Genomic DNA, 12,392 nt, shown 5'->3' with positions numbered 1-12,392 from the left:
GTGAAATAATTCTTCTATATATTTTTTTTAATTTAAGAATCTCATTAAAAAAAAAGAATCTCATAATTCCATAGCTGCATGACCAAGTGAATTTCATATTGAGTTTATCCTATTGTCAGATGGCACAGCCACATAAGCTATTAACCAGAAATAATATTCTTATTAGAAAATTTACCTGAACGATATGGGTTTTGGATTACACAAGGTGAATGAGTTTTGTCACTGTTGTTTGACTTTTTCAAATTCCAGGCTGGTATGGCAGGGTTGCTTGGGTTATATAAACAGCAGAGACAGAGGTTCATGAGTCAGATATATCCATTCTAGTCAATGAAAAAAGTGCCTTTTCTTTTCATTCTAATAAATTAATATCTCCTTTCTTACACCATGGCATTTTCTCAGAAGACTCCTGAAAATGAATTAAGTAGGGATTGCATTTTTAAGCTAGCTCCTGCAGAGATTTATCACCTAAGTAACCATTATACTGATGTGGCTGTAATATTTTTATTTTTCAATTCACTGGTGATTACATCAATCCATTTTTCATCTCTCTACAGGCTTCATTTTGTCCGCTTACTCAGAAGTCACCAATGGCCGTAAGCAGCTCATGAGTCTTTTGTAAAGATGGTCTTCTGAAATAAAGAGATGGTGTGCGCTATTATGGATTTTTGTTTTTATCGCAAAGGTAACTATAGTCCTTGAGACAAGCAGGCGCTGATAGCAAGTTCTGTTTGATTTTTGAAAAAGGCTTTGGGATTATGTTAGTAATCACGGGATATAAAGAGTCAGACCTGCACTATGCACTGTGATAATCATTAACTTCATTGGCTATTGACCACTTTCGGGGAGCTAGTCTGTGTTGAGATGTAAAACATACACTGGACTTCAAAGATTTAATATGAAAAAAATGTTAAAGTTCTCATTAATAACATTTTATGTTCATTAAACATTGAAATAATAATAATAGCTTAGATCTATTGGGTTAAGTAAAATTTAGTACTAAAATTGATTTCACCTGCTTTTTAAAATTTTTTTTAATGAGACCGATAGAAAATTTAAAGATATACGTAGCTCACATTATATTTCTCTTTGACAGCACCGAGTTAGATGTTGCCATTGTACCCCCATCATTGTTTTTTTTTTTCTCCACCTTTATATAGAGGGCATGCTGGGGCTGGGAAATTTATCACTTTTCCATTGGTGGAGGTCCGGATATCTCCAAATATTTCTGAATATTCACGGGGAGTGTGTATATGCTTCATGCTTTTATCCCCCTCAGAACATAGTACCTTTTTCCATCTCCCCTCATCTCTAGTTTCAGCCCCTTATGAACTCATGCTCCTAGATTCACAAAAAAATTCTTACACACCAAAAAGAAAAATCGTTTTTCATGGACACATGTCTTTCCTTAAGGAGACAGACTTCTAAGAAGTAATTTAGTTCTCCATCTTCTCAACCTCTCTCACCAGACTCAGCTCTGGGCTATTCACTTGCTTAACCAAAAATCGCCTCAAAATGTTTTCCCCAAGATAAATTCTGCACCCCACCCCATAAGATGTGAAAAAAGCTGCCTGCCAAAGCTAAAGAAGCTCCCCTCATTCTTGGCTTCTCCCACTACATAGGCTTGTTAACACCTCGGTGGGCAGGATCTGGACGCAGTGAGACGTGCTGTAAACATGTGTATTTACCACGATTACTTGACTGGGGTTTGCTTGTGCAAGCCTTTTTGCTTACTTACATGCATTTTGCAACATCTGTCTATATTCAAATAGCTGGTTGTGAACCGTTAGCTTTGATGAAATACCCATGCGTTTAGCTCTTCTGTGGGCCAGGCATTGTGTTAGGACAGAGAGATGTTGGAGACCTGAGGACAGGCTTTGTCCCTTCCTCCCTCTCTGGGTACTTCTGCCCAAATGAGCTTCCACTGAGCTGCACAGACTATGGATATGCCTGGGGTGGAGTGGCCATTGAAGGAGGACACCAGAACCCCCTCAGCTGGCACCTAAGCAGGGGCAGGGAGGTGTCTCCAGGCGGGTAGATCAGCAATGTGGACGGCCCCATGTCACCCTGTGGTTGCAAGGAGAAGAGGACCAGGACAATGATGAGCTTCAGTGATGACTTTTTAAACATTCGATAACACATATTAATGTAAACATTTTTTCACTAACTTAAATTTTTTCCTCAGAAATGGCTGCTTCCAGGTTTGAGGCAGGAAAGAGATAAGACATCATACTGAGTCAGAAAGCAAGGAAGGTTTCAAGGATGAACAGGCAGAGTCCACAGGACACAGAAATTAGCTCCTATGGTCTGAAGTCATAAACATGTGAAAATTAAGAATAATGGACTCTGGTTCCACTCAAGATGGAGTAAGGGTCTACAGCCATGCTACCCTGAACACGCCCGATCCTGTCTGCTCTCGGAAGCTAAGCAAGGTCAGGCGTGGTTAGTACTTGGATGGGAGACCACCTAGGAAGATCAGGTGCTCTAGGCATAAAAAATAAAAAATAAGGAATTGTAAGCTGACAAGGTCCTTGCAATCTGTGAGGTCAACCAAGGGTTACCTCCTTCTAAAAAAAAAAAAAAAGATACAACCAAGGCTGCCGATACATACTCCTGATTATAACAAAAAAACTTAGATAAAATACATAAAGCGACCACCAGAAGACTCTGAAAGGCGGATGAATTTGCTTTCTTTCGCTGCCAAAACAAATGATCACCAACTTAGTGGTTTAAAACAACACAAATATATTATCTTTGAGTTCTACAGGTCGGAAAACGAAAATGGGTCTGCAGAGCTGGGTTCTGTGTGCAGGCTCTAGAGGAGAATCTATTTCCTGCCCTTTCCAGCTTTGGAAGACTCTCGCGTCCCTTAGCCTGTGGTTCTTCCGTCACATCACTCTGACCTCTGTTTCTGTCCTCACATCTCCTCTGACTAAGACTCTCCTGCTACTCTCTCAAACGGGCCCTTGTGATTTCATTGGCCCCAGCCAGACAATCCAGGATCATCTCTCCATTGCAAGGTCATTAACTTAATCAGGTTTACAAAGTCTCTTTGCCACGAAGGTAACATTTTCACAGGTTCTGGGAATTTGAACATGGACATCTTTGCAGGGGGTGGAAGGGGGTATCATTCTGCCTACTACATTGGATAAAGAGCAGGGGGACTGGATAAGGAATCCAGGTCTGAAGGGATGACCTGGAAGTGAATTCCTAGGTTTTTCTATTTTTTTTTCCCCCTTCTGTAAATCCTAGCTGGAGCTGTGGGGTAGCCTGCACCCCAGAAATGAGAGAGGGCACAGACAGAGGAAGCTCTAAGAATAGCTTGTTCTCTCCAGCCATGGATGTGGCTGGGGTGGAGGGTGCGGGGCAGACCCACAGGACTGAGCACGTGAAACTTTCCCTACTCTGTGTCAGGTCAGAACCAGCAATGAAACGACATCAGGAAATCTGCAAATTTCTGAACAGAAATGCTTCGTTTAGGAGTCCGGAATTGTATCAAGCAAAAATAATATTGACCAATAGAGAGCGCCATTGAGTCCCATAGCACTGGTCTTAGAGGGCCAACATAAATTGCTGAAATATCAGGAATGCATACAGACTGAATTCTAAGAAGGCTCTTGGGAGATTAAAACCAGGAAAGAAAAGGAAAAGACACTTCAGGCTGAAAACAAGGGTCAATCATTAAAAATGCAGAAAAAAAAGAATATGACTCGTGAATTTCAAATATAGACAAAATATGAATATTTAACAATTATACTAAGATAAAATAGAATTAGGCAGTTCCTGGATGAGATGGTAAAAACAGAATCCCCTCGGTTAAAGCCTTTTACCTATTTCCTTCAAATTTTTCAAGAAAAATTTTCAAGTCACCAACAACTGTGCAATTTCAGGTCCCTTTCACATAGTCATAAATCAAGCCAGAGGATATTCCAAAAACCATTTAAACCCAATTATGTGTTCCAGGAAAGAACAATACTTAGCTGACTCAAAAAAAAATATTTTTTTAAGGCATTTTGAAAGAACTCCTAACACCTCCTCAGTTCCACTTTCTGACACTCAACCCGTCTCAGAGTTGTCACCTGTGACCCCTTAGCACCTAGGAGGCCAGAGAGAAAGGGGCACAGACCCCAGCCAATGTCGCAACCTGGGCAGCCCTAAATTCTCCTCCTGATTTCTAGTCCCTTATTCCCAGAGTTGTGCTCCTGGGTCAGGCTGTGATGTTGGACTGTACCACCTATGATGCGTCCCAAGTCCCCCTAGATGCGAAGGTTAGATCCTCCATCACTTCCTACAAGGAACCCACTCACCCTGAGCATTCTGCGAGTTTTAATATAAGGTTTTCAAGGTTGAAGAGTTTGCAGGGAGAGGTCAGACGTGAGAGCACAAGGGCCTCTCTCATCTCCCCACTCTCTTCTTCTCTCTCCTCTGTACTTTGTGTGATTGTCTCCTCTTTATCCTAACTGGATGATCGCCCCACTCTCCAGCTCCAAATTTTAATTTATTCATGAAGATTAGTCTCTCTCTCTCTCTCTCTCTCTCTCTCAAGATGTCTCCATGACTACCACAAATCGACAAGACTTCCAAACAACTATAGCGTTCTTGTAAAGAGGAACTTTGATGCTTGAAATTATCTCTGTCTTAGTCCATCTCGCTAGGCAGGATCATTTCCTAGAACGCTAATGTCCCCTGCTACTGTTCTCTCAATGCTTCGCTAAAGTTCTTGAGAGAGAGAGTAACTTATGTAAAAGACCATCCGGTTTCTACATACTGAAGTCCAGTCTCTCCCACTGATATACTTTATGTCTTCTTCCATTTCCTATTACTTTTCTTGCCCATACCTCAGGTGGGGTTCCCCCGAGAAGCAAGTGCTGAGACAGGGATTTGAATGCAAGGAGCTAATTTGGGAGGGGATCCTAGGAAGCTCAAGTAGGGGAGTGGGAACATGAAACAGAATTGGGGAGGAAGCCAATATGGAATGTACTCAGTATCACTCAGAGCAAATGGGGCTTCATCCTGCTGAGGCTCTTGGGGAGATGACGTTCAACAGGCCTCTCGAGAGATGGGTCAAGAGAGAAGGAAACAGGTATTTGGCCATCAGCTGCATCCATCACTGGTTGAGGGTAGCTCCCAGGGGCTTTCAGGCCCTGCCACTTCTGGCCTGCTTTGCACAGGGCTGAAGCACAAGCTTGCTCCTGCAGCCAGAGAAAGCCCTCAGGCAGAGCTGCAAGTGCATTTGGTAAGAGGTCATGGCATGGCTGGGCACTGGGATGACGAGTGCCTCTAGGGGTGCGAGCGGCACAATAACTTCATCTGTTATGATGAATATCCTAGACTTCTTCAGCCTGTACTGTTCTGCACTAGTCCAGGTGGTGCTATTTCTATACGGCATAAGATAACTAACTTGCACCCAATCACCCAACATGGTTGACTTGGCTTCTTTCGTTCTCTGGGAACAGTTTCGGAGAGACTCTTATAACATAGTGAACATCAACCGAGAAAGCAAAGTATAAACGTGTCAGGGAAATGCAAGTGATGTGTATCACTACTTGATGACGTGGTGGATGACATTTAATTCCAATGGTTCTTCCCACCATTTTGACAGCTTACTTACTCTAATGAAATTTATCATTTTCAATCTGGGCTTACAAATTCCCATTGATCAGCAGTAAAGGAAAAATCTATTATCAGGAAAAGAAATGTCTATAAATGTGATATTGGATTCAGATACCTTGGCTTTGGGCAGAGCGAGAATTTCCAGTAATGCAGTATGATTTATTTAACTTTGTCATAAAGTATTCGACTCAAAACATGATTTAGTCTTATCTGATTATGTATAAATATTGGATCGAGAAATGATGATTTCCTCCAAGTAAAATTAACTAAGTGTGCAAATGTCTTTTGCAACTGGAGCCCGAAGAGATATGTCTTTTTTGTTCTGCCATTCTTTCAGCAACCCCCAACCAGTGTCCTTATATTCCAGTATAAAGCAGTGGTATAAACCAGAATGGGAGATGTCTAGGAGACAGAGGTGGGGCACCTTTGTGGCCCCACCCAGCTCCTCCCATCATGTTCCCAATTTCTATTTCCCTTTTGTCTCATGTCTCAAAATTCCTATGACAGCTAGATCTCTGTATATAACGAACTAATTCAAGGCATAAATAGTTTGAAAAGAGCTTAATGCTTTACAATTCCCCCAAGATATTTTGTATTTTAAAAAGCAGTATGCTATTAATGGTGGAATCTTAGACGATGTGTTGATAAAGCTGCGGAAATATTTTTTTTTGCAGGAAGACTTTTAGCAGCATTGCTCAAAATTTTCTCTTTGGGTCACCACCTTTTCCATCTTGTGATATCAGTCTTAGAGGGGTTCCAATAAAAATATCATGAGACAACTGAATGAATCGTCTACGTGAATAAGGGATGGGTTAGAATGCAATACACTTCTCTGCAGAATGATCTCTTTTAAGTTTGATTTCTATGGCGTTCTATTTGTTTATCCCATGGTGGTTCCACAGAAAAACACATAGAAAAGAAATCCCGAAAAATAATTGAATCGTAATTGTGTATGCAGAGGAGCCTCCAATAGAAAATAAGAGTTCGTGGAGCAGAATTCAACCTCAGAAAAGTAATTCCCCAGAGACTATCCAATCCATCATATGCCATGTAAGGCATACTGTTGGTTGTCTCCTAATACCCATTCTCTTCCTCTTATAACTCCTGATTTTCAGCTGGGCACATGGTCACCAGATAAAGACTACATTTCCCGGCCTCCTGTGTAGCTAGGCAGACCAAGTTCTAGCCAATGAGCTATAAATGTGATCTCATCATGTGATCTTATCTGAGGACCTTACTTAAAAGTAAGAGCTCATCTTTTCTCTTCCCCCTCCCCTTGACTCCCATCTACCCTTCCTTCATCCTGCTGCTTAACATACTGATGTGATGTCTCTAGCTCCATCTTGGACCATTAGGATGAAGGTCATACCCCAGGATGGCAGAGGGGAGAGCTGGAAGTAGCCTGGGCCTCTGAGGACTTCAGGAGCAGAATCACCACACGAGTCATGGAAGATTTAACTTCAGACTTCAAACTTCCATTGAGCATTTCTGTTAGAGTTGAACTAATCTCAAGTGATACAACACCCTTTTATTTTTTTTTTTTAATCTAAAAATTTGACTCAATTTCTCATAGGAAAGAAGGACCTATATATCATGCAGGCACATTCACAAGTTAGAGAGCTAATTTTATCACATATGTCAATACTCCAGTGTTATCAAGATGGTTTTTTAACATTCTTCTCTCTTGTTATTTCATTATGATCGCTGATGCCTAGATAATTGGAGCATCGGAGGAGAGCGACAAGAATATAGCCAATGTAATAACTCGTTAATTAAAAAATGATAATAAAGAGTAGTCAGAAGCAGGGGTTTAATCCTGGTTTTAGCTGCATATTATTAGGCAGAATTCTTTTGAAGCTGGGGAAAACAAGAGGCCTAAGAGGCACTAGAAACATCTGTAATCCCCTGTACCCTATGAATGAACAATTAAATGAATCCTGGAACATCCGATGACCTTTTGTATTCCAACATAAATTATAACTTTAAGGCTGAAATAAGACCCAAGGTTTTTTTCATGAAGCAAATAACATGGTTATGTATGTTTTCGGAAGGAAAAAAGACCTCAAAATGACTTTTTGAGATTGCATTTTGTGGAAATCATCTAACAGCGGCCGACCTGCAGAGCTCTACAATCCGAAGGCTGATCATGCAATGTCAGATCTTTCTAGACAGTTACATCCTGGAAAGTCAAGATATGACTTTGAATAATGACAAATGTGAGGGAATGACACTATTCTTCATTTGATAGAAATATCATTTTGGTATAAAAAGGCCAATTTAGAAAAAAATAACTCCACAAACTTAACTAGCAGGACACTGGTTGTTCTCTAACAAGATGAGTTAAAATAGATGTCTACTACTTTCTGTTGACACATCATTTTGCAAACCCTCTGCCAAATCTTGCTGTGATTTTGTTTCACACGTTAATAAAAAACCTGATCCTCCTAGACCCTGGGTAATTTCCCCAAAATAGTGTTCTCAATGTTGGCTGCACATTAGAATCACTAGGGAGCTTTTAAAAAGACCCAGGCCTAGAGGAGGGAGTTTGGGGGCTGGGAGAATAGGGTGAAGGGTTAAAGAAGTACAAATTAGTAGTTGATAGTTGGTCACAGGGATGGGGAGCACGGCAGAGGGAATACAGTTAGCATTAGTACGTTGGCTAGGTGGAGGGCCAGGGGAGGGAGGGAGCAATTGGGGGAACTGTTTTATGAACTATATAGGTGTCTAACCAATGTACTGTACACTTGAAATTCATTTAAATAAATAAATTTTTAAAAAAAGACCCAGGCCCAGGCCCAACCCCAGACCAACTAAGAACTCGTTGCCAGTTGGGCTGAGGCACTAGCATGCTCCATATCACCCCAGGTGATTCTAATGCTCAGCCTGGGTTGACACCTACTGCCACAAAGGAGCCCCACTCCACTTGTGGGACTCAAGTCAACTCACATCTTGCTTGAATTAAAATATACTGCAAATTAACCCTGTCATCCCTTCCCCCAAACATACCATGTCTAGATTTTCCCCTCACATTCTCATGCTTGCTTCATTTTAGATAAAGGGATCAGGAAAAATAATTTTCCAAAATAGTTCCCTTTCACAGTTTTGCAGTTTTTGGTTTGACCACAGTCTTCTCTAAATAAAACCAGATTTGTTTTTTAGCAAGAGAGAGGAGAGATTAAGACAAAGTAAAGGAGCGGCTTGACTCTTGACCCAGACTGGAGACAGAATAAATTAACACTCTCCCTCCCCGTCACCTCAACGTCCATCTGCAAGCACCCTCTGCCTCAGGTAAGGGTGGAAGCCCGATGTTGGTGATTCCAGAACTTTTTCTGTAGGGAAATCCAAGTAATAAATTGGGGTAGCACCTGTCATCTTGTTCTGCTAGGCCAAAATCTCACTTAAACATGAAAGAAAAATAACTGCTAATGTTGATAATGTCTTTTGATCATTCTCACTCATTGGGAGTCTTGCTATTTGAAAGCAGTCTCTTTCCTCCGTAAGCATCAAGGTGGTGATCGTGGGGGCAGTGGAGGATGTTAGATGTCAAAGCGGCTTTGTTACTGATTGGTGAGTAATTCTGGGTGAAGTTCAAATCCTGACCCTCCCAGAAATTATGAAGATAATTTGATTCAAATTCTAATCCTGCTCCCCCATGTCTTTGCTACTTGATGAAATCAAAAGCTGGACAGGGGATCCGTGAAGAGACAACGGCGCATAACAAATTCAAAAGTTATACATGGGAGTCTGTTAAGTTATCCAAAATTGATTAATCTAATTTTAATACCTTTCCTTCTCTCCAACCTAATCATGAATTAGAGTACTTCTCAGAGCAAGGAGATTTCCACAATCAAAACGACATACTTGGAATATTGGAAACGTTTAGATTATCAAGTGATTAACTAAATGAGCACCATGGGCTGGTTAAATTGCATAATGTAAAATGAATATTACTTTCAGATATTCAAATAAAAGCATTAAAACACTGAACGTAATTGCAGTCAACTTTTGATTATCTATATTCATGAAAAAGAAAAGGCGATTGAATAAATGGAAAGTTAGACCATGTTTCTGGAAGGGAAGACAAGTGTCAATTCTAAAAGCAATATATAAATGCCATTCCAATCATCATAAAATGGGAATTTTTAATGAGTGAAATGAGTTAAAAGTTTGTCTGGCAGAATAAATGTAAGAAAACAAAGCTAAGGAAAAATTTAAGAAAAATAGGGAAGTAATTTCTCTTTCCAGATATTAAAACTTACTGTGAAACCTATTGTACAGAATCACCCTCTCCTGTAGCTATAGCTGTTCTGAGTTCTCCTTTCTCCTTACGCATTTAAGTCTAGAATTTTACTTCACTGTTCCTTGTTTTCCTGAACCCAGACTATTGTAAATAGTCTGTCAAGTAACCATTTCTCAATTTTTCTGTTCGAGTATACCACCCGTTTCCTGCCAAGCTCCTCACTGATACTCTTATTTTTTAATATTATTAGCTATAGTTAAAATTCCTAACATACAATAAATTATGTGAGCTTATCGGTAAAAAGCCTTTTCAAACACAATGCAATCAAAGGCCAGCCAAGTGATTCAGAAGGCCTTTGATGCATTCTCTCTCCCTCTCTCTCCCCAGAACCTCCATCCCCCACAGCCTCCCTCCTGGTTCTCAGTCTAAACTTGCAGGTGAAGCTAAGGGCAAAGGGGCCAGAGGAAACCTCAGATGCTAACACCTCAACAGCACTTACTGTCCATGGTATCTGGCCTGGATTCTTGGAAATGTGGTCTGGCCCCGTCATCTCCTCGGGGACACAGCTGGCCACTGGAAGGCAGTCCAACACAACATTTAAAATTCAAAATGTGAAACGCAGAATAATGAAGCCATCTGGTCCATATTATGTTGTCCAACAATTATAAGTAATGTGAGCTATAAATACAACAAGCAAAAGGAAGCAAACAAGAGGCCATTAATCAATACAGACAATTTGCGCAAGATGTGATGACTCAAGTGTATTTACACAAACACAGAAAATTCTTTTTGAAGAGAATCTTTACAAATAGTGGACTAAAGCAGATCTAGATTGAAAAATACCACCTAGAAATGCCCTTCAATCATGTAACTTCTCTGAAGTAATCAATATCTGCATGGGGATTTCACACCGAGAACCTAAACGTTGATATTTAATAACTCACAGGGTTATATATGAAAGGAAACAGAGTCAGTTTGGGCTCAGAATCCAGGGTAACTTCATGAGGGTTACATCATCAGGACACTTTAGTGGCGAGGACTCTAAGAAACCTGTAGGAGCTTGAGAAGGAAATAAAGCACTGAAATGATTGGGCTGTGGATCTTTACAGCCACGGTCTCTTCAGCTCTCTGACTATCCCATAGTCACCTGGACCTTCTCTTATATCCTCGGCTTCTAACATGAGCAACTAAATGGATAATGATGCGATCTGCCAAGAGAGGAAACACATTGAAACACATAGCTGATTGCTCAGAAGAGGAGGGAGTGTGGGAGAATGGACTGCTTGTTCTCAGTCCTTTCTTCCCCTCCTTTACTAGGGTTTACTGTGGGCAGAGAACAGATTTGCTTTGGCTTGGCCTCTGTAGCACTTCCACCACTGGCCACGCGAAGAACATGTTCTAAGAAGCTACTGGTGAAACATGGAGCAGACGAGAAACCCACCTGCAGCCAGAAGCCAAGTGCTGCAGATCCACAACCACTCGCAGACCACGAGTAAGAAATAAATGCTTGCTTCTGTAAGCCACTGGGATTTGGGGGGGTTAGTTTTTTTGTAGCATTGTCACAGCACTCCCACATGTCGCTACTGAGCACTTGAAATGTGGCTGGTCTGAATTGAGACGTGCTGTAAGTTGTAAAATCCACATCAAATTTCAAAGACTTAATATGAGGAAAAAAAATGTAAAATATCTCATTAATAACTTATGATTACAAGTTAAAATTATAATATTTTAGATATATTATACCAAAATATATTATTAAACTTAATTTCACCTGTTTTTTTTTTTTTACTTTTTTAACATGGCTACCATACATTTTCAAATAATACATGTGGCTCGCCTTTTATCTTTTGGACGGTGCTGGTCTAGGGAGAAGCTGGGGTAGAGAAGGGAACAGAAAGGGGATCTGGGTGCTCTTCTAAAACCTGGGATGGAGACCTGGGTTCCTCACCACCAAAGCATCTCTGACTGTTGGTGAGAATACCAACAGTCCTCGCAACTCACAATTTTCAGGATGTTCCAGATCTGAGGAGTTGGGCTCACTATGTCTCAGGAACATCCTTGGGAAATGTTTGGGTTAGCCAATCATTGGTCTTGCCAGTGTTTATAATACAAAGATGCATCTACTCAACCCCTAGCCTTCCAACAGGCTTCAGTTCGAGCACTGTATTAGACTCTTTCCCAGCTGGACTACATTCTACCGGTCTTCCATATTCTGTGCTGCATCAGTTCAAGGTTGGGCCTACAGCATATGCACTATATCTATGACAAGCTGAACTAAATTGTGGTCTTTCCCCCGTCCACTTTTTCTCCGTATCTCATAATTACTCTCTTTCACTAAATAGAGAAATATAAGCTCATCTGAAATAAAGATACTGCTTAAATATTAGGGCAAAACAATCATCTTCGCATGATACGTCTCTGGAAGAACCCAGAACATTTGCTAATATGACCTCCAGAGAAGGGAGCAAGGTGACTGAGGACAGAGGATGAAGAGAGACTTTTCTGTAATCTTTCAACACAGAATCTCTTTCATGCCATAAAT

The 12,392-nt window shown here is 40.7% G+C and overlaps 1 pseudogene; it reads left to right on the top strand.

Annotated features, from left to right (window-relative positions):
- The first annotated feature begins 2,369 nt into the window (after nucleotides 1-2,369).
- On the top strand, nucleotides 2,370-2,488 carry LOC120594380 (uncharacterized; annotated as a pseudogene).
- The last annotated feature ends 9,904 nt before the right edge of the window (nucleotides 2,489-12,392 follow it).

The sequence above is a fragment of the Pteropus medius genome, unplaced genomic scaffold (genome assembly GCF_902729225.1).
Source record: "Pteropus medius unplaced genomic scaffold, Ma_sr-lr_union100, whole genome shotgun sequence".
Lineage (NCBI taxonomy): Eukaryota > Metazoa > Chordata > Mammalia > Chiroptera > Pteropodidae > Pteropus > Pteropus medius.
The sequence above is the reverse complement of the archived record's forward strand: the minus strand, read 5'-3'. Positions and strand labels throughout refer to the sequence as shown.